Source organism: Trichoplusia ni, chromosome 25 (assembly GCF_003590095.1).
Source record: "Trichoplusia ni isolate ovarian cell line Hi5 chromosome 25, tn1, whole genome shotgun sequence".
In the NCBI taxonomy this organism is placed as follows: Eukaryota; Metazoa; Arthropoda; class Insecta; order Lepidoptera; family Noctuidae; genus Trichoplusia; species Trichoplusia ni.
In genome coordinates, this window is record NC_039502.1 from 917214 (window position 1) to 940547 (window position 23334).

At 33.3% G+C, this 23334-nt stretch overlaps 1 protein-coding gene across 8 annotated transcripts in view; it reads right to left on the bottom strand.

Moving 5' to 3' along the window:
- The window catches only part of LOC113505354 (CHH-like protein), a 68975-nt gene that overhangs the window by 23730 nt on the left and 21911 nt on the right, over window positions 1–23334 (bottom strand). The window contains exon 1 of one of the 8 annotated variants that reach the window (XM_026888004.1): window positions 10653–13610. The exons of 5 other annotated variants lie outside the window; for them this stretch is intronic. The gene's annotated coding sequence lies outside the window, so the exon portion shown is untranslated. 2 more of the 8 variants (XM_026888001.1, XM_026888006.1) reach the window with 2 other exon arrangements.

The window sequence follows — 23334 nt, forward strand, 5'->3', positions numbered from 1 at the left end:
ACCCAGAATCTCGACCACGCACCTTTCCCACTATTATATCGGTAAATAAATCCTTCTTGCAAGCGAACTCCTTACGACTCAGAATTTCAGACATACGAAACGATGATAGCAATATAAATGTATGTAATAATAAACTCAAGGAAAAGGTTTTAACATCACATAAAGCGACTTAGTTTAGAGCTGTGCACTCCACTGATTTTCCCTGGTTGCGTGTGTGCGTGTATCGGGTTTCACAGCGACGCGTGTCAATGTGTGCGTGACTGCGGCAGACTCGATGGCAACGAGCGCCTGCGCAAGCAAGGGCGCGTTTGGAATGGTGGGATCTTTTACATTAATTACATTAATATAATATAAGTTTGTTAAAATATGTTGGTGGTTTAACCAATTTTTTTTTAAGTTGGTATGTCATGGAATTATTTATTAGAGATTAATGCAGACACGAAAGTTAAAATTAATGGTTTTCTTAAACAGGTATTGTATTAGAAATATGGGTAATTTCGTTAGTACAAAAATTGAGGACGAGAAGACCCTTTGACTGCAAATAATTTTAACCGAGGTATCAAGGTTTGAAAGGTCACACTTGTTTACAAAACAAACCTCTTTTCAGTCACTCACAGACATATTCGAATGACATAATATGTTTGCGAATCGTAAATAGACGACACAGCTGAAGAAGGTTACACAAATGATTTGCAAACATGTCGGAACGAAGGTGGAAACAGACTGGAACGCAGTAACAAATCATGTTATAACTTTTATTGGTATGTATTTATAAATTTACATTATATTTCTGGATAAAATCGATAAAACTATGTTTTTTAAAGTTTTTTCTTGCACTGAAGTTTGAATTAAATGTTGAATGTCCTAAATTGAATACCGAATACGTTAGATGACACAATTAAAAAAAAAGAAAACTACTCAACGACGAAATTGCAATCAGCTTTCTTTTTAAGTCAATGATAGATAATAAAAAAAACGTATTAGAAAAAAGGTTGCATCAAAACTCAAAGCAAAATTACACGTGTATATCACGTCCCTAGCTACGCGCATGTGTGTGTGCATAAGGCGAGGACACACGGAGACAAGATGACGCCTTCTACGGTACAAGTTGCAATCCGATGCACGTATTGCGACGCGCCAACGCCCGCGTTGCAACACTACGCTGGCTTCGAAATTTGCCCCTGATCTTGCAGAATTCTGGTTACCGTTGGTTTTCCTTGAGGAGTAGCAGAAACTACAAGTAAATGCACTGATAATCGTTATTTGTTCATGGTGTTCACTTCTTTTCAAGTAACCGAAGAGTTTTAAAAACTTTGGGTCTCGACGAAATGATAACGGCTTTTGGATCAACCCCGGATTTTTTCAACAGTAATAAAGTATAAAAGTAGAGCCATGTTTCACAATTGCTATTCATTTGAATTATTATTTAGTATAAGTATATCAATATGAATCATATACAAAGTTTCGATTTATTACAAATAGCATGACGATATCATAATGGTTAGGATACAAACAATCAATGACGAGTTTATTGATCTTAATTAAAACAGATCACTTCGATTAACTTTGACCGAGTGAACTGCTAAGACCTTGTTTTTAAACAGTAATAATTGTTTGTTGTTTTTGTTAAAGGGATCCTCTTTACAGGACGCCTTGTAAATATCTTCATCTACAATGAATTGCCACTATATTGTGATTCAGGCTTCTTCCCGCTTAGGAAGTTTTGAGCATTGATCACCACCCATCTCTCACTGCAGTTTATCGATTTTAAATTCCAATATTTCGAATTTTGTCAGTTTTACCTTAGAATAATTAGGAAATTACTTTGGAAAAGTCACATTGATACTTCGCCTGCATTTGGTTCAAACCGCAAAGTCACCACAAGATATAGCTTTATTCACTATTATTTCTATTTCGGTTAAGCTCTACGAGGTAATGTTATAAACGACTCTCTAAAATTATTTTAATAGTAGTTTTATCATTTTATTGAATTTATATGGTGTGGTAACTTAACTTTACGATTATGCTTACACGAATGCGTTTATTTTTGTCGTTTATGTGTCTTTAAAACCTTTAATTCTGTATCTATATGCTTTTTTATGTTTTCACACACATAGAAAAACATATTTTAAACTTTATTATTATATGTTTTCAAAGCATTCTGAGGTTCAAGTGACTAACTAGAGTAGTCACATTATTACATCCAGTAGAAAATATCTCGAATAAATATTTACCTGCAACAACTTTAATCAATTGTCATTTCAAAACATCATTTCCGTTATTGGAAAAAAAACAAATTTTCCATAGAAAAAGAAACCCTTGAATCACCATATCAGCTATCATTTCTATCTCTCATTTAAGACTAGACGAGAAAATATTCATAACTCACGAACCGATAAGATTGCCATTTGACATAACATTAGTCAGACTCAAGTTTTCAAGGAAAACAACATCGGAGATCTAATTACAGATATGCACCTCCTTTCACTCTGCCTGTGTTAATTGCTGGCAATCAAGATTCTGTGACTGCTTAGCCCCCTTTTGAATTAGCTTGAAGGGCAAGATTGGAGCTAGAATATTATAAAGATATTCTTGGAATGGTTTAAATAATACTAATTGGATTGTTTAATAATGTAGAGTGACAGATTTTTGAGTTAACAACTTTATTTGGCTTATTTTATTAGGCAAAATACTTTATCGTGATGGTTAATCTATTGCTAGCATGATTTAACTCTGATCAGAGCCAGGCTTTCGTAAATAAATACTAGTATTTGTCCTTCAATAAAATATTCTTAAGGATATATACGGGCAATAAATATAATTTCTCGGCACTGCATAGAAAAGAACTTCTCTTGAATTGCAGACAACTGGCACACAAACACATTATTTCACTATATTCATGACATTGGTACACAAAATTCTGCATACTAAAGGAACACTTAATTGAGAACCTTATAACTTATAGTATTGAGTTCAAAATTGCACGAGCCTGTGGCTCAGGTTACAACTAAATGCACTTATCTTAATATAAATGTAATAAACATGTATGGAGCCAACCTCATTTATATGTAGTCTGTATAAAAGTCTCTACATTGAGATATGAACGTTGGCACTGGCTTGAGAAAGTCTTGCCTCGAACTGTCGCTGATATTTCTATTTCTTAATTTTGTGGACATTATTTTAAATTGTATTTTATTACTTTAATTGAAGTTGGTATTTAAAAAATGTACAGCTCAAATTCCATGTAGAGTTGGAACCAGATTAGAGATTACTCAGAAACCCTATACGGTCGTTAATGACGTAAGATGAAAGAAAACTGTAACTGTTATACTGTAGCCTTCAAGCATTCTAACAAAAACAGTTTGAAAAGAAATACAGGAATTAACAGGCAACGCAACCGCTGTTAATGACTTTCCGCAACAGAAGTTAAAATACAGGCAGGTCAGGTAGGGGTTTATCCAAAATCATAATACTAATATAATAGACTCTACAAAAATAACCCAAGGAAATCTAATTTATTATAAAAGTAAGCTAAATCAAAATGGGATTATTAAATAAAATGTGACTTAACAAGATCTGGTTTGCAAGTAGCAAGCTGAGCGAGACTTGACGGCGTCGCCTGCGCCTGCTCCGAAGGCGTCCGAGCGCACACGAGCGCGCCCGATACCGTCCGAGGATTACCGTGAAGAAAATAACCAATAACAACGGGTTTTTTATTTTTAAATTTGAATGGATAAGGAATAGTTTCGAGAAAGTTTCAGTTTTTGAAATTGTAGAGTTTTGTTAGAATATCGTCCACGGTAGAGCTGTAATTAAACTGAATTGAGACTTGTATTTTCATAATTATACTTTTTATATTCTCTTTCAGGTCCTGAAGAGGTGACTGTATTAATTCAGAAAGTTTTTCATCAAGCTAAGTGAAAAAAAAACATAGGTAATGCAAGTTGTAATTAAATATCATATAATTGAACTCAACCAGTTTTCCATTTATGTTGACAAACACTAATTAACCGACGTTATTACATAACACTAGCTGTCAAGTGATTCATGGAATACCAATTGTTAATAGAAAAACCTAGATCTGCAGGCTCATGCGTTGGATAGGTCAAGTGTCATCGCTAATGCCGCGCGACATACCGCACGCTTCCGCGTAATCGTATAAGCATAGCCGCGGTGTACCGGTGTAAGTTTACGTTGCTAATACTTAACACAATCACCAGCTACAGGCTTGAGTTTGCTTTGTACTTTTGGAAGTAAGAGGATTGAAAACTATGATAAAATGCAGAAAAAGATTTTGATCTAAACTGATAACTTCGAACGGGAAATCTCTGAATTCGATGATGCGGTTTTCAAAGTTATCCAAATTTAGAAAGACACTTAATAAGAGAAAGCTACAGGTATTTTTAACCCAAAAACTAAAGCCTTAATGGAATACGGGTAGGATAGTTAAGAATATTTATTGAAAATAAAAACCTTTCTTAATGAAGGAAAATTGAACCGAAATAATCAAAGACTGGTGGTGGTGGAGGTGTATTTTGAAATTAGGTAACAGCCGAGAAGCTTATGTATACAACCTTTTCGGAACTTGAATCGTACCTGAAGGACCGTTCCAAAGACATCCGATATTCAAAAAAACATCTTCTTAATGGTCAAATTAATGGTGGATTTATGGTCAGCCGGCGCCGACGGGCGTATCGCGTTACACCCAGGTGTTCGGCCATATTCAAATATTACAACAATAATATAAATAATGTTTAACTCCAAATTAATTTAAATAAAATATTGACTCGTTTATTTAACGTTAAATGGGTCGTTGGATGAGGTTTTGGGTTCCGCTGGAGTCTGCAGTGAAAAGACGAAATTTATGCACTTTGAAAGGGCAGGTTTAAACAAGCAGTTCAAATTTATACCACAACCCAGTCCTGAGTTAACTGTTTAAAAAGAATCATAATATTATACAACTCTGCCATCAGTAATGTGTGAAAATAAGTTTTTAGAACGAAAAGTGATTTATTTTATTTCTGTTCTCTACATTTATAAGTTCTTCACCCGTAGCATTGTTATAACACGTGTCTTATTTAAACATCCGTCGTTAAGATCGTATTGTTTGAAATCTATTTCTCAGTATTCCAAGCAACCTTTGACTTAACTTCTCATTTAAGAAAAATACAATTCAATTAAAAAGCGTGACACACACAGCGCAATAGTGTTTATCTAAGTATATCAGTTCTGTAGAGATCTTCCGCAATTGAGTATACTTAAACAATGTTGTGTGCATCAAACACAGGAGATAAATGGAAAAGGGATATATTCCTTGGTGGTCAAGGCGATAATTGTGTTCGTTCCTCATCGTCTTACCAAAACGTTATTGAAGTGGTGGATGCAAAGCACTACGGTGTAGAACGGTGTCTCTTTATCGAAACTTCAACATTCGTTCTAGAGAGAGATAGAGCTACACCAAGACAAAGACTATGAAAAAAATATACCTCCAACTGCCCAAAAACAAATGAATAAATATATTTAACGCATTTTTCTCTTTTCTTTGAACTCTATATTTCTATTGCAAATGTCATCTGTGAAATGTACTGTGCTAGTTTCTCTCATTCGATTTACGATTTGATTGTGAGTCTAGCCTTGTTCACAAGAGTTATTGTTTTGATGCTGTTTTGTTTTATTGATCTTTTCGCTAGCAAGTGTTCGGTATTGATGAGGCTAATTTTTGATTGGAAGTTAAGCAAAACTGGCAAAGAGGGGAACAAAATATGGTACATTGCGACTCAAATTATCAAGTAGCCATGCTGATGCTAGCCAATATCATCTAACTACTTCATGCAAAAAGGTGCATTGTGTATTCAAAATAAAGCAATGGTAATTAATACCAAACTGTAGATAACATGGTAAATAACATCCAATCTTTATGCAAATTGTAATACGGAATTAATATTCTACACCTGTGCAATAATTATTTAAATAACCTTTTAGACTAATTAGCTAATTAAATTAGATTTTGATGTTTTATTGAAATCTGATACGATGTGAAATGTGTGCACCTGTGAAATTATACGATGTTTAACATATTAATTAGAAAAGGATTCGTGTCAAATGGCCAAGCTCGGTGTCTTTATAACCTTAGGAATTAATTTCTTGAATGTTCTTTAAGAAATTGTGATTTCTATTGCACTGATCTTTGGTTTAAGTTACTTAATGTTCCAATAAGTTATGTTCTTGAAGCACGTTTCTCACCTCAATAAACAACTAACTCACTTTTTAAAAAGTAATTAAAAATAACTTAAAAGATGAATCACAATTTAAAAATAGATGCATAATTACAATACCGCAATTTTAAATCAATTAATTAACAATTGTGCTAATGAATGACACGCGCGTAACAATTGCCTTTCCATGTTACTACGAAAAACCCAATGGCTGAGACTAAAATAGCACACCCACTTTTGATAACATTAGATTAAAGTAAAAGATTCATCGAAAAAAAAATGACGTTTTTTAAATTTTAAATTCCAACTCTACAATATCCTAAGTGATGAGAATTGCACAAGTCGTAATATAAACAGTACGTTTGTAATTTAGCAGATTATCTAATGCAATACGTTTAGTTGCGCTTGTTGCCCGCTAGGGGTCGCCTTGCGATAAGAGAAGTTCTGGGAAGGCAAGCGCGAGGGTCCGAGTGCGTTGATGTCTTTTGTATTACGACGCGGAATAATATTCCTTAGGTCATAATTTTGTAATTTTTGTTGGCTTTCTGAGCATGTTTGTTTTCTGGTTGATTTTATTTTTGTTTTTAAGTTTCTCGTTTAATTGAAGATTTTATTATGATTTTTAAAAATAATTTAAAGTAAAATTGCAGATGCTTTGCATGCTAGAATAATCGTAACTGAATTTTTTGCTGCAAAAACTTTTCTCGTACTTAGGCTGTTTTTTGCGTATTTATTTTTTTAATCATTGAAACACATAAATTTAACTAAAATTGTAATCTATCGTCAAAAAAACTAGTAATCTCTAAGACATTTTCCCATACATTTGTACGAAGCTAAACTCGTCGCGGTAAAGCATGGTTATAAATCTCGGAGCTCTTGGACTATAGTCAAGGAGTCGTAACATTGTCCGTATTTATGTGTTTTGAAGTATCTTCGGAACACCCCGTATCGTTGACTATCGTTTATTTTATCGTCCACTGACGTTTTAACGTCGGTCAACAGGTTGGCTTATGTAGCACGTTTATTGAAATAATGTATAATCAATTTGTATACCAGGGTTTGTACTTGTCTTGTTTAGCGTTTTTCAGTAAGTAAATTACATCGTCCTAATAGGCACAAGAAGTTTACGCTCACCGTAAAAAGGTTTATCCAAGCACTTCGTTTTTTTTTGTACTATCAAATAGAAAAGTAGTTTTTTTTTTAAGGGAATGGCTATATAAAGTGAAATAGATACCTATATATTTATTTCATTCAGTTTGATTTTTAAGTAACTGCTTTAAAAATTGATGGATACATTTTTACTTTTAATATTCTGAAACATCTATGTAATTTTATGGAGAATTTATAAATAACATTCTTAGGTCTTCAGTAAACATCCAGGCAGGTATCATTTTATTGATGTTAAAGGCTTTGTTTATTTTATTTGTAGTTTTAGTGTCTCTCCTCCGTTTTATGTGAGGTTTGTGCACACAGGTTTACTACCAGCGGTTATAAAAATAGCTGAAACTAAATTTCAATATATTTGAACTGTGTGTATGTGCTTTAAAAATATAAGTTCTTATGCTTTTACGATAATTTTCAATATAAGAAACGGCAAACAGCGAACCGTTAGTTCATTAACAATTTATCATGCAAACGTTTTTAACTCGTAAGAAAATAATTAATTTTTTCTTACGATTTTCTTTCATTCTTTCATTCCTTTACTCTCGATAGGCTATACCATTTTCAAGCTCATTCCTCTATTATACAAATTGCGTGGTTAATTTGTTTTCAGAAATGTATACTTGAATTAATGTTTTGGTATCACAATAAAACGCAGCGTGCATTAGATGCATACAGATAGTGATGAACGTGGATGACGCAATAACTGTTACGTTTACGTTATCTCTGGACTAGCCTTTCTAATGACTACAAAAAATGTAGGTCTAATAATAACGCAAGAAGGGAAGATGCTGTAATCCGTATTTAGTTATAAAAAGGATGATAAATTTAGGAGTCATTCTCTGGATAACATCTTGCCTAAGGCCTCTACAAAAGAGTGGAATAAATTAGCTACAATGCAAATAATTAAAATGGGTTGAAATAAAGAAAATCTTAAAATTCTAAATATTACTATGCTCGTAATACCTTATACAAACTTGTTACAAAAAACTGTATCTGAGACATTGTAGAGAACATTACATAATGATAAATAGTTGATACAATATCGTATATTCAATGGAATCGATCAATCGCACGTCAATGTTATAATATTTATGTTTTCTGCCTCCGCAGCGGTGACTGGTTAGCCTAGAATGTATTACGAATTTTGATTAATAGCTATTCTAGATATTACTCTGCTGTCCTTCTCTAAACTGGTATTCATACAAAAGTAGAGCTTATTATTCTTTTAAAAAGAATTGTCGCAACGTGGGAAATTGTATGAGTTCAATCTTTGTGAAATGAAGATTCGTTTTGGGATAAATGTTAGATTACGCGAGCAATGCAACAACCTGTGCCGCCAACTATTGTCATTATAACGCGATGTAATAATCTAAAAATAGAATAAACCATAAAAAGAGAACGTAAGAAATTGTTAAGGCCTCCACACATTATCACGTTTCGGTAATTACAAAAAAAGTCATGTGATTTAGATTACTATTATGACTTAGTAAACAATTCTACGTCTATTTAAATTGGAAGTGAGCAATGTTTGAGTAAACAGAGACTTTCGTTTTTATTATTTACTTAGTTTCGTTTGCTTAACGCACGGGTAAGCCTCGTATATCGCTTATCCCTCAAGTGGCGAACCGTCAGAGTAATTTACATCTACGTATCAGATAACGAGATAAAATTGACACGTTTTTATCAATAGCAACAATGTATAAGATTAGGTTTTGATTCGCGAATGCGTTCGAGTGTGACACGTCCTTTAAATATTTACTTTAACTATTTGCAGCCGGATTTGTGAGTTGCTTAAAGAGGTTTTATGTACGTTTGTGTTTGTTACGTATACAACGAAGATGACAAATAAAGAACAAGGTATGATTTGAAAACCATTAAAAAAAACTTAAATACTTTTTTTGTTATGTTGGTTTTCCGAATGATGGGATGATTAGTACCAAAATCATAAGAGGTTAGATATTCTTGATAATATTTATATAAGTGATAAAGATTGTTATATGATTGTTGACATGGAATGTTGATAATTTTAAGCCGAATCTATGACGGATCTGTCGTCAGCGCAAAAGTAAGTCAGCGTTTCTCAAACATATTGTCACGTACACGAGCCTTTTTGCATTGAACTCTTTGCAGAGACACACTGTAATAAAACAGTGATTTCAAAATATGTTCTTGATCATAAATAATATATTTAAACTTTAATGTAGGAAGTTAGTATTTTCATTTTGCGTTTTTATGGGAAAGTATTGAGAATGTGAAGTTGCAAAAATACGTCAAATACTTAGCAATAAATAAATAGTATGCAAAACATAAAAAGAAAGATCAGCATTTCTTTTATTACCGATGAATGTCCACTTGGAACCCAAACAAAACTTTTGTTTGCAAACAACATCAAATACAGTATAAAAAACTGATCGCTTACTTGGAACTAAGTTAATATCACTTGTACCAATCCAGCCTCCGATTACGCACCGGTTCCAACTGGACACCCACGATTAAAACGAAAAATAAATGCGGGAAATATTGTTTCTTTTGTTTTACTCACTTTATATCCGAAATGCGAATAATGTTCACAACACTGACCGAAAGCGAGCGTAAGATATATAGAGCGAACGAATGTGGCGCGTCTCGGGGACGACGGGCGTGCGTTCTGCCTCGCGTACGATACTCGTTTGGTCTTTACGCTTCACGCTTGACGTTTTTATGGATCACTCACCGCTGTGATTGGCCGAGCCGACGAGCCCGCTCGCTACGTCACACCAAGCCTTTAGGGCTCGCACGCGATACATTTTTATTACAGTTCCGAAGTTTCTACGGTGTAGCACAGTTCAGTTTTAGGTAGTCACTTGTACATACACATCGTCTCGTAAAAGTAGGGGAAATAAAATCAATTCGTATATTTGTTAATAATTTGTGATTTCATATAAAACAAATCGAATTTAAAATTTCATTATTCAAAACATCCTACTTCTGTTATACTATGCGACAATAAAAAAAGTTAAACCTTATCTTAAAAAAAGAAATGAAAGCATCCTGTAGCTTATATCTCATGCAAAGTTACGTCAAGTCAAATAAAACAATATTGGCACAAAATCTTATCCTTCGCTCCAACAAATTAAAAAAAAATATACAAAAAAGGAGTTTGCATACTGATAAATAAAATATACTTCAATCAAATTCTAACACTTCTATTTTTAAATACACTAAATTTAGCCAACATTACACGTGAAGGACCTAAACGCTAGGGAAAAAACTTAGCAAGATAATAACACTTACCCAAGTAATATTTGGAATATATTGGTACAGACAGTTTGTTTCGCGACTGCAACAGTCAAGCCGTTCGGGAGGCGTGGTAGCAAAGCTCTTCGCTCGGCGCGACTGACACCGGCTGAATTACACGAGTACATGACTCCCATTGTTTGCCTGCCTATAGCTGCGAGACGGGGTTTGTGTTTGTACGTCGATTTCATATTTTAAACAATTAAAATGAAGATAAATTTAAGTTTTATGACCCTCTCACTAAAGTTTCATTTAGCAGAAGTTTATGTTTTTAGCTGTATTTTTAATTAAATATAAATTGTTAAGCCTGTCTGTAATGGGGAATAAATATTATGGTTATCTTTGCCAATGAGAGAAATATCTCTTATTTTAAAGATTACTTCAAAGTTGGTGGTATATACGTCACAATAAATAATCACTTAAATAGTAAAAACGACCGTTTGTTAATTATAGACAATACACAAAAGTTTTAATTTAATTCTTGCAAGCAAAACCGCGTGCAACAGTGAGTAGTTGAGTAATTAAGTACGATGATGCGCAAGGCGTCTGCATTCTTCAATCAGACGAGTGCCTACGTGACGATGTATGTGTGTATGTTGTATGGCTGAATGTTAACCGCCTCGCGAGCCTTTGGCAAAGCTTTATGCGTTTCAGAATGCCCGGCCCCCGCTCAACGAAAGTGTGAAAAATATTGACACAAATAGTTTAATTACCATGCAACTTAAATCTCGTATTTTAGTATACTCCAAAGATTTTTTGTTGTAATCTCTTAATAAATCAGTTTTCAAAAAATAGTTTAGTGGTTTGGTAGACAGAAGCTAGAAATCTAACAACCAGTCTTACAAAGAGGTGTGTTGGCCAGGTAACTGGGTTGAGGAGATCAAACGTACAGTCAGTCCTGATAAAACAGTGCTAGTACTAAGATACATCTGGTTAGATTGGAAGCCAACCCCAACATAATTTGGTATAAAGGCTAGGCGGATGATGACTTGTGAGAATGATGACCAAAAACGAATACTGCATTTGTTTTGTTAATGTGTAAGAAGTAGGTATACAGGAAATAACGATTATGCACCACATGTATCACTTATGTAGCCAAGTAGGTCCATAATACAATCATCTCTTTTAAATATTATTCAAGATTCAAATCGTCTGAAATAAATTAGTGATAACGACGAAGTGATGAAGAACTCTGTATGATCTTAAAGTATGCTGAAACTATTAAATAAAATTACGTAAGTTCTATGATACTGTCCTGTTTAAAGACTATTCTACTATAACATAGAAACGAATAAACAGTTAAAACTCTTAAATTGTCGTAATACTTACTACCAAACTATAAAGCATATTATGACTTACAGAAGTTGCTCCCTTTTCATTTTTTATTTTTCGCGATCGACAGAAGTTTTCTAGGAAGTTGGTAAATGTAACCCAATGTTAATGAAAATCAATCCAAAATTAGTCTAAATTTTGGGGGAAAGGCAAATTCAATTCAATATCATGATTGTGAAAGATTATGTATGTCAACGTTTCTGATAAACGATAGCAATAGCCTTCGGAGTGTCATTTAATATCTTTTCGCTTGTTCTGTGTCCGTCTTGTTTTATTTATCAAACGATTTGTTTGATAAATACACGAGTGACCAGTGGTAGATAAGTTTTAAAATTAAAATAATGGAAAATTTTCGTTTCCATTATTTGAGAAAATTACGGGCCAATGCCGTTTTTATATCGTATTGACGAGGACTCGTGAGATGCTTAAACAAAAAGTGCCTAAAGAATGAAATAGAAGGATATGCATTTCTGTTACAGGGACTTTTACCTATTATTAACTCAGAAAAAAAACCGCAACCAAAAAATATTACTAAAAATCAAGCGCAGCAGTCATGAAGAATTGAGTTTTTTAATCAAATAATTCTACATAATCAATCATTTTTATTTTTTATATTAAACGGCAATAATAAAAAATAACCAGTTTCTGAGTACGGAATAGTTCACGGCAATTACATTTCTCTTGTACGAGTCACGTGGTTTTGACTTGAGGCTTTCAATACGATCCCAATTAGTGTAGTTTTATCAGGTGACAATCAATTGATTGTTTAATACAGCTTGAGTATGGGTTTATGATAAACAGCATCATTTATTTAGTGACTTTTTATTAGTGAAATTAAATTTTACTTAAATTAAATTTTATCTGCTTTTTTTGTAGTTTTCGAAAATTTTATTGTCACTAGAAGCAGTCGAAGCCTTCGCCCAAGCTTTCTCCCGAGACCAGTGAAAAAAGTGAATTTAAAATGCCTGTAAAAAGCCGCTAAGTTTTAAGTAACTTTTTTTATTATATTTAAGACTTAATGTACCCTTTGTTTACAAATAAAAGATTGATTGATTGATTAAACCTAAAAATGCTTCATACTTACAAAAACCGTTGTCATTAATTTTGCCTGCAAACTGATTATGCATGATCTTCAAGAAGCTATTTTAGTTAAACAGACTATTTGTCACATCTATACTATTTCCTACAACAGTCAGAAATTCTCATTACATACGGAATCGGAACACTAACTTCCAAAATATTTATGTTTAATAAACAAGATCTGTTGTAATCTGATAAAAGATGTTACGTCTCCGAGATTAGTTTGTTTGTCTTCGTGACGCAAGCACATGTGACTAATATAATAAAGTTACCTTAAAACGGTGAAATAAATATCGATAAAAAGTAGAGATAGTATGTTGTATGGAGACGGTAAGCAGACAAGTCTGAAATATACGACTAAGTAAACTTATGAGACTTAGGTAATGGTATTAAGATTGGTCATTTAATTCAATAATTTCCAATCTTGATCAGTTTAAAACGCAAAGGTAACCCAAGACATCCAAATATATTTGTAGTAACCACCTTGATGATGCAATCCATAAACGACGAGCAAATGTACGTTTCATAATTTATTTATTTATTTAATTATCACACTAATCTACCATTACAGTTTACTTAACCTAATGCGGTAGCTAGGACTAAACAAAGGTCTAAGTATTTATGTGAACTAAGGTTTCAGAGATTGAATTATTATGCACATAGTTGCAGATCTAAATTCCAGCAACTGTTTTAATATGTAATTAAATAATTACAATCCTTAATCGAGGCTCTTTTTAAGAAAAATCTCTTAACAGTTTTACATGTTGGAAGATACTATACATTTCCTTTAAACGTCGAAGGACACACCCGTCCAGATGTGCCATGTATGAATCAACTTTTTTACTTTTTTTGCTTTAGGGTTTCTAACTTACAAACATGAAAATATAAAACCCAACCCGTGCTCTCCTAAAAGCACAGATAACTGTCTGAAACATATTTTACAATTCTTACACCGACTAATATCTTTTCTCCTCTTTAATCTTGTCTTTCTCTTTCTTACCACTGCCAAATCACTGTCCATGACTTTGAACGGGTGTAGTCTGGCCGTGACGGCCACCCCGGAAACTGACACTCGCCAGGGTCGCCAACGTCACACAGTACACAAGAAAAACCGCAAATATTTTAGAGCTTTTTATTACTAAAATAATGGAATGAATCATGCACTTGTGCAATGCAGGTTAATAAGATATACGAGATTGACTTTAATTGTAAAATAATACTGAAAAGATTTTGACGATTTTTAATGAATGGAATTGTAACGAGTTTTTTCAAAGGATCACTTAAAAAAAAAGTTGCCGGTTAATCGCCAATGGCGATTTCCGTTCATAAACTAATTTTGTCCTACTTCAAATAAGAATTGCAAAAAAATACGCAACATCTTCTGGTTAACGAACAATCATTATGAGTCGCAGTTTTTACGATTTCTACGTGTAACACGCACAAGCGATATGACAATAGATATAGTTAATAAAAACGACTTTGGCTTGAAGTGACTAGACATAATACATGTCACAAGTCTTCGTAAAATGATGAAATGCAATGATAGTGTTAATAAAAAGAAGTACGGATAGATAGTATATGTAGGGCAGAATATAAAAAAAAAATATATCAAGTCCACACTTTGGGAATACCAATAAATTAATTCGTCAAAAAACAAAATCCAATTGTTATCAATCCAATAAGTTATAATTATAGAATTACTAGCTGACCCGTCAAACGTTGTTTTGCCTAATAAATTATTTCTAGGTGTATGTATTGATAGTGCCACATTATAAAAAAATAAAAACAAAAAAAATCGCCAAAAAAAAATATTTTTTTAGTGTGAGCAACCCTCATCACTTAAGGGTATGAAAAATAGATGTTGTTCTATTCTCAGACCTATCCAATATGTATACAAAATTTCATAAGAATCGGTCGAACCGTTTCGGAGGAGTACGGTAACTAACATCGTGACACGGGAATTTTATATATTAGATTCAGTTGTAAAATTGTAACGATAAATATGCCCAATTTTACAGGTAACTTATTTCCAAATTATCATGAATGATAAAATTAAATTTCCTCCTAACTACTAAATATGAAACAAGGAAATGTATTTATCATAGCGATAAGAATATATAACAAAGAGGTTTCATAACACGTTTGTCGGTAAAGGTCTTCGAACTATGGAAATTTTGAGACTTTATTTAATAACTCTATCTATCTAGGATGTGTAATTGTGTGTTTGTTTAGAAAAATCGTTCCTAGGAAGTAAATACTTTTAACCAGATAGTTATTTTTAGTCGCCGTTTTCATAAGCTTTATTTAGTAAAACTCAGATAAATAGACACATACCGAATGTTAAAATATTTATTAATTCATTTAAGACATCAAATATGTATTTTAATATATTGTATCTAGCAAATAGGATATAACACATTCCAAAGAAGAAGAAGAAGTAGAATATTTTTAATATTCGTTTATGACGGAGGACGAATGTAACGGTCGGATCTAGTAGAAACGCAGCTTCGCTGTTGCTCTATAATCCCCTGTTGCTGCATCAATTCCGACAAAACTATAAGTCTTATTTCAGTCTATCAGATAAAACATTAAATGTCATAAGTTCTTTTTATAGCGCGATGGTTCAATACGCTTACCGATGCAATAATTATCATCACTCTGGTATTCTAGTTGAATAGAGTAAAATAACATTAATTTCCCTTTTTCCTGATATAAAAAGAATTCTATGCCTACGTTACTAGGTACCATAATCACCTCTCAATAAATGTATTGTATATTTTTATTCTATGAAACGAGAGTGAGAATCAATAATCTAGAAGGTAAATTCTGGTGTCCTTTCCCTTGAAAGGCAACGCAGTCCGTTAATTCGTTACAATTTTTACTGCCTAATTTATTTCAAGTGTCCCAAATACGATGGTAATGACTTCATCAGTATCTAAAGACTATAACCGGTGCCTATAAACAGCTTTATTTGTTGTCGTAAATTGACTTCGCACGTTGTTAAAGTCGTAATTGACATTAAAATAAATATCTTAATCTGTACAGAATCTTACTGACGTTGTTACATTACAGTGGCACCGTTGTTACTCCCTGAGGTCATCGTTAATTTGACTATTTGCGTAATCAGACCAAATTAGTTGGTACCTTAAAGGAAAATCGATTTTGGGAGACTATAAGTGTCCAGCTAGATCAAATGAAGAACTTTACGTGGGGTTCAGTGCTTGAGTTAATATATTGATTTCATAATGGTTAAAAATCTCAAAAAAATATAATTGCAAAGCTATCTAACGATTCTTAAAAAAGGGTAAGGCACTTTCCCAGCTGTACTCTATAAAAAAAATCGATTCATAATTGTTGACGTTTCGATCTTGGGTGCAGCCTTGTTTCTGTGAATGATACAGCTGTAATATACACACGTTTAACAAATCCCTATTACAAAAGCTGAATTACCAATCAAAATTGTTAAAACGTGAACTAACAAGAGCTCTATACACAATACACGTATAGTGTATATACACAATACGTATTCGTTTTTCATTTTAGCACTTTTAAAGTTAATCATTGCATGATTTCGAATACAATGATGAAATTCAAAATACACGAAAAACGTGTGAATTGGGCAAGTTATCTTATTTATTTGCCGTATTATATTTATAACACTGTCGTTACGTCATAAAAGTCTTATTTGCTTAGAAATTAGAGGCTCGAAAATAAATGACTTTGAGTGACGTCATAAAAATCCCTACTAATAAAACTAGATGGATTTAAGATAACCAGCGTCTGTTGACAAGTTACCTTTCCCTGAACGTCAACTCTGACGAATCACTTCAATGTATTGAACTGAAAAGTCACGTCATTCGTTTCATAGAGCATTGTCCTTCCTAGACATTGGAAGGTGTGTATTCTTTTCTATGATATTGCTAAGTAAAATTGACTGTGCCCTCTTGCCTAAAAAATATACAAAAAACTACTTAAAATTGAAACTGTAATTAGGAAAAAATGGATAGATTGGTAATATACATCTATTTAACGGACATTATCAAAAACCTAAACGATGCGAAAAATTTAAAACCCAAACTCATTTTAAAAGCCACATAAACCTATCGCCAAGACTGTTTAGAAATGTCAGGCTAAAGTCTAATTCCACAAGGTGCAGTTTCGAATAACGTTGTTACCAACCTTCTAAATAACCTTAGTCTTACGATACACGTGATACTGCTTAAAAACCCTTCCATTTTTTTAATTGGCATAATGTAGATATGGAAAGTTTGCTAAATGACTAACACATGTAGAACATCACAATATAATTCCAGTGAAGAGAAAAAACGCACTGCAATTTGCAACTTAAGGAGTTTTCCACCCAGAATTATAGGTATACAATCGAGACAATTATGATAAGACCTGTATTAAACGATGGAGTAGATATCGTATGTATTGCAGTACATTGCGTAGTTGTGCAGCTTAAGTTTCATAACTGATAATACATCGCCGGCAATGTATTGCAAATATTGCATTGTCGTCTAAATCAGCTTTTAGTCTGAGTCATATCTTGAAACTTTGCTTTAACCAAAACTTTTCCGTCTTATACTAGGAAGTGGATATTTCCGTTTTTATTACTTTAATGAATGCAATACTACACCTGTATATTATATAGGTATTTACCAGTATTTACGATATTGGTTCGGTGAATGTAAATCATTGCTTATGGGTAAATACAATTGTTTAATGTTTGTTTCGATCCCTGGAATACATTTTATATTTCAGGGATACATGAATCTGAATTTGCTTGTCTTTTTGTTGTTTTATTGATATGGGAATCTGTATTTGTTTCGCGTAAATTAGATAATGAGGTTGTAAAAACACCGAAGTTCAATTACCATCTTCATGGTTGGCCAAAATCCTCTGACGGAATTATATCGAGCCTTCCCTCAAACATAAATAAAAAACTCGATTCGCGGTGTTTGTAGTTATACTTCTCCGAAACGGCTTGACCAATTTTCATGAATTTTTGTTTCCATTTTAGGTGAGTCTAAAAATCGGACAGCATTTCATGTCCCTCAGTGATTTTTCTTTCGTTCAATTTATGTAATGTTTTTTAGCACCATGACAAAACAACGTTGGCTGGGCCAGCTAGTAATTATGTAGAAAGAAGAACAGCGAACGTGCCAATTAAATAGTGAATAATTAAGGTCCAATAGCCAGTGAATAGACCAATTTCATCTTTCAATACGCCTCTAACAATCCGCTGCTTCTGTGGACGCATGACGTCACTCTCGTGTCGCCGAGTTGTGACGTAGCGTCGGGTAGAGTTAGGTCACTTATGAATGGACGGACTCATGGCGCCAAAGAATGAGTCTGCACATCCTACCAGTTTAAAGTAAAACAGGCAGCTTTTGTTTGAAAAAAAAATACAATACTTAGACGCTAATAAATATCTATTAGAACCTTTAATTTTACTTAACGTCTTGCTGACATTTCAGAATTTAAACATTATAAGAATAGAACTTTGGAACCCGAATAATAGAATTAGATTTAATTTAGGAGAAGAGGTTAGAAAAGATGTATTTTTTGTAATATAGTTTGCCTTTAAATATTATTCCTCTACCAAGTTTGATGAAAAAATCCCCTTTACATATCACTGCTATACAGTTCGCCTTGTCAATCATTTCAACACTCAATCCACAGACACCGACTGCCACGTATAAGGACAATACGCATGGAAATATCTCGCATGTATGGACCGACATGAACTGCCATGACTTATGCCATTTACCTATCAGCTAATTACGATTAAATTACCGTCATTACTCCCTTATATGGCGCAAGTATTTTTGTATAAACAGTATATTCACTGACGATTTTATAATAAAAACCTTTTTGCTTGCAACGAGGTTTACAAATCACCGTTAAGCCACAAAGTGATATTATTGAAAAATAATTGCTTTAAAATTGGAATAGTATTTTTGCACCAAGGAGTCCAACATGTTGACTTTTATAGATTTAAAATCTGTATTTAATTAGTCCCCTGGATCAAAATTTTACTTATTTTATATACTTAGATGTACTTAAATTATTACATCTAAAAATTTAATCTGACTTTATGATATGAAAATACAGTAAATATAGAACCTAGCTTAGTTCAAAAAAAAGTCTGAAACTTTCGATTTTACAGTTGATAAAAATAGGCTAAATGAGGAATTAGCTAGAAAATACACACACTAGGGAAAATTAAGTTTCCCGTCAAGATAATTTACTACAATTGCGTAACAACATTTAATAATTCTAGGCTGATTCACGCGGTGTATTGACGTCCATCATTCATCTATCATTCGCCATTGATTCGTAAAGTCTGTGTTTAAGCCTTTCCGCAAACAAAAAAAGGGTTAAGGACTGTGAAAAAATTGCAAAAAAATTGCCTATAGTCTATTTTTAAACTAAAACTTAACTGTGGATTCGTCATTAAATAAGGGGTAACTGGACGTCCCCAAATATAAGGAATATTTTCCTCAACAGCACATTCTCATGTCACTCGTCATCTTCTCACCCTACGGTGCAAACGAGTCGATACAATAATCCACGTAGTTATAAATATTCAAACAAAAAGTGAATTCACCGGAATGTTCCCAGTACCTGTAACATAAACTGTTAAAGCAGATCTGATGTAATGTGAAAGAGAGAAGGCGCTATACATTTTATAGCGGTGTCTCGCTTTAACATTTACAATGGCCCTGTTTCAAGTGCTCATAGTAAGCGGTTGATCAGTCATTAGCAGGAAACCAGGCGATTTTAAAGCTTGTTATAATTTTAAAACGTGACCTTCCTGTGTTTTTGTCGATCGTGATTAAGAGATCATTTCCTGAGCCGAAAGATGTTTCTCATGGAATAACTCTAACATGTCTCGATACTGTCTTAGAGAAAAAAAATAACAGACATAATTATAAATATGTAAAAGGCAAGATGAGGAAGGTCCATTTGGGTAGTTTGGTTTATTTTTCTGTATATTCAAAAATAATTCTAAAGGAAACTGGTATTATGGTAGCATCATTATATTTTAAATACAGTAGGAATTTTGAAAACTCCCAAAATGTGACGCACTTACTTGTAGAGTCTTCCGGCGTAAATAACCACTCTCAATTAATTATAGCTGTTCTAGTTTATAAACTAGACTTCGACAAGCTTAATGTATGAAAGAGTGACTCAAATTTTGAAAATATTATGAAATTCGGGACAAACCAAGGCAAAGGACTTTTCCAACGAAACCTTTTGTTCGTCATGATCATCTTTAATTATTACCTTCTTCAACACTTGAAATCTGCAGTATATTTCCTTTTTGCAAGTTCCCATCATTGACTTTCGTATGATTCATCTTAGTGTAGCACTATATTCTATAGTGTTATGCACAGAATAAATGAAGAAGAAATCTCACATCGTTTGATTTTCGAGAAACCTGAATAGAATCTTCAGAAATTATTTAAAGTGAAATCCGTGAGGTGCTAGGGTCAAATGCCACTGACTTATTAGCCTATTGTCCAGTCATATTTGAAAATACATACATTCATTTTTAACACGTAACTTGTACGTGAGTCATGGAAGGAAATCTTGCGAAATTCAGATACTAAATTATTAACTCGGTTAATTTGTAAGACCATCACTAAACATTGGCGATGTTTGGAATGCGTTCAGTGAATCTCGGCGTTCGATTTCTATGAAACAGTTTGAATTTGGAGAAGCTGAGGAGCTACCTGAGATCTGTTGTAATTTCACAGAATCAGACGTTTAATATGTTAAGAACAAATGAGGAAATTAAACGCTCGTCCATGTCTTGTTTATCTCGATTTTGATGTAGTGAAGTTTGTGTCATCCTTACATGTGATATTATAAATGTGAATGTAAGTTTGTTTGTTAGGCTTTTACTCACTTTTAAATAATTATTCGATCGTCATGAAACTGAAGGGAAGGAATATGATTGAACAAGAACTAACTTAGTTAAGAATTAAAAAAATAAGATTCTGTTTTAGAGCGACGGTTACGGGGACGTTTTACGCGGGCGGACTCGCGGGCTACGGCTAGTACATAATAAAGTCACACATCACCATTTCATTTCATTTGCATCTAGTCTCAAACGAAGCAAGTATTATATTAGGAGTAATAGTACTAATACTAGTCACTAGAACAGTTATCGTGCTCATCACACGAAAATTGGTTCTTGGGGATAGCACAAAAAAAATGCAAAAATGAGCCAATATCTGCTTTATGTGAATACACCTATTATTAGATATGGAGGTATTTCACCATAGAGTTAAACAATATTGATTCGTTTAACAAGAGTTATCGCACTTCTCGAAAATTACAAGTTTTATTTGATGAAATATTTGTTTAGTGAGTACGTCATAATTATATTGAAATAAGTTACATGTAGGTATTATCCCAGAGGAAGTCAATGTGTTTTGCGAGGCTTAACTATTGAAGTCTAAAGTAAACTGTGTTAAATGTATGTAAATAAGTTAAGCTTGAGGCTTTAAAGATTTTGAGGTTCCGTTCACACAACTCTTACTATGTTTTAGTATCTAATAATAATTTATAAAATTAAAAAATACTGTTAAAACAAGAGTGAGTTTATAAAAACGTGGGGAAATACATTTAATCCACATAATTTAACTGGCCTGTTGGTCTAGTGGTTAGTGACCCTGACTGCTATACCGGAGGTCGTGGGTTCGATTCCCACCCAGGACAAATGAATGTGTGATGAGCACGATCATTTGTTCTGTGTCTGGGTGTAATTTATCTATATTATGTATGTATTTAGAAATATATAAGTATGTTTATCAGTTGTCTAGTACTCATAATACAAGCTCTGCTTAGTTTGAGACTAGACGGCGTTGTGTGAAAGTTGTGGAATATTTATTTATTTATTTATTTATTTATAATTATTAATATATTTTCTTATTTCATCGAATAGAACCTACTACCTAAACCTGCTTATTAGTTCGTAAAGCAGCCATTTTGAAATCCCTAATCCTGTATAAATTTTTTTAGGAAATGCGCCATTTAGACGAATCCTTTCCAAATTTAATCGGAAATGTGGAAGTGAATTTAAGCCTTAACATAATTATGTATAGTTTATTCGGGAACGGTTGGCCGGAAGGACGGAAGGATGGAAGGACTGACGCCTGAGGCTAGCTTTATAATAAGTTTCCGTTATCCGTTCCGTTTCGGGAAGGAATTCTAAACAGTATTAGTAATTTAAATATGTGAGTGTTAAATGTATTGACGGAGTGACGTCATCAGATTCTCGCTTTCGTAGTACAGAATCATATGACTGATTTGATGCTGGGATTTGATTGTTTCCCCGTTTTTACTTATTATTTATGAGTTACAAACTTATTTCGAATCGCGTCTTTGTTTGTTTCGATTCCGCTTGTTGTAGGTAAATATTGTTTTTTTTTCACGATCAATCCCTTTTACGTTTTAATGGACGATTGCGTGATCATAATGTTATTTGAATTTCAGCAAATCCCTGCTTCCTAGTCGAGTCGCATTTGCTCAAATGTATATCAATACATACACGTGGTAGACACGTTAGGCGATATACATTATGATAAAATTATGATGAACACGCGGCAGGAAAAGAAATCAGACGATCATATATTCCCAAAATAACAGTCGACTCCAGAAGATTGCGCTCAAAATATTCGTAGAACAGCCTTGCATCAGATATACAACGTCTATAGATAAGGCATCAGCTGACCGCAAAACGCACGTGGTGTTCGGTAAATACTCATTACTTTACACGCGTGTCTGTAGTGATACACTGCAGGTTAACTACCGAAATAACCGAACTGATTCCTAGTTTTGTACTATGAGTACACACATACACGTGGTGAACTTGGTAGCATGTTTATTAGCGAGATTTAGGTATTCTTTGAACCGATCTAAAAAGAAACCGCCTGGTAGTGAGTCAGTTAGAATGCCAAAATCAAGCCAAAGTCAAGCCTAAGCTTTTTGAATTGTAGAAATAAATCAAGCATTCAAGAGAGATTTAAAGTACGTGTTCACTATTTATTAATTAAGTGCAATTCGTAAAGACGTGGCATTACTTTGATTTCAATCATTTTAAGACGAATAGGTAGTCTTTTAAAACGCAAACTGAAGTTATTATTTTAATCTTCAACAATATAATAAATCTCTAAACAGACCCTAAAATAGCATTGCTAATTTAAATCCTAATTAAAATCATGAAAAACCCAAGCATGCTCACTTTAGCCCA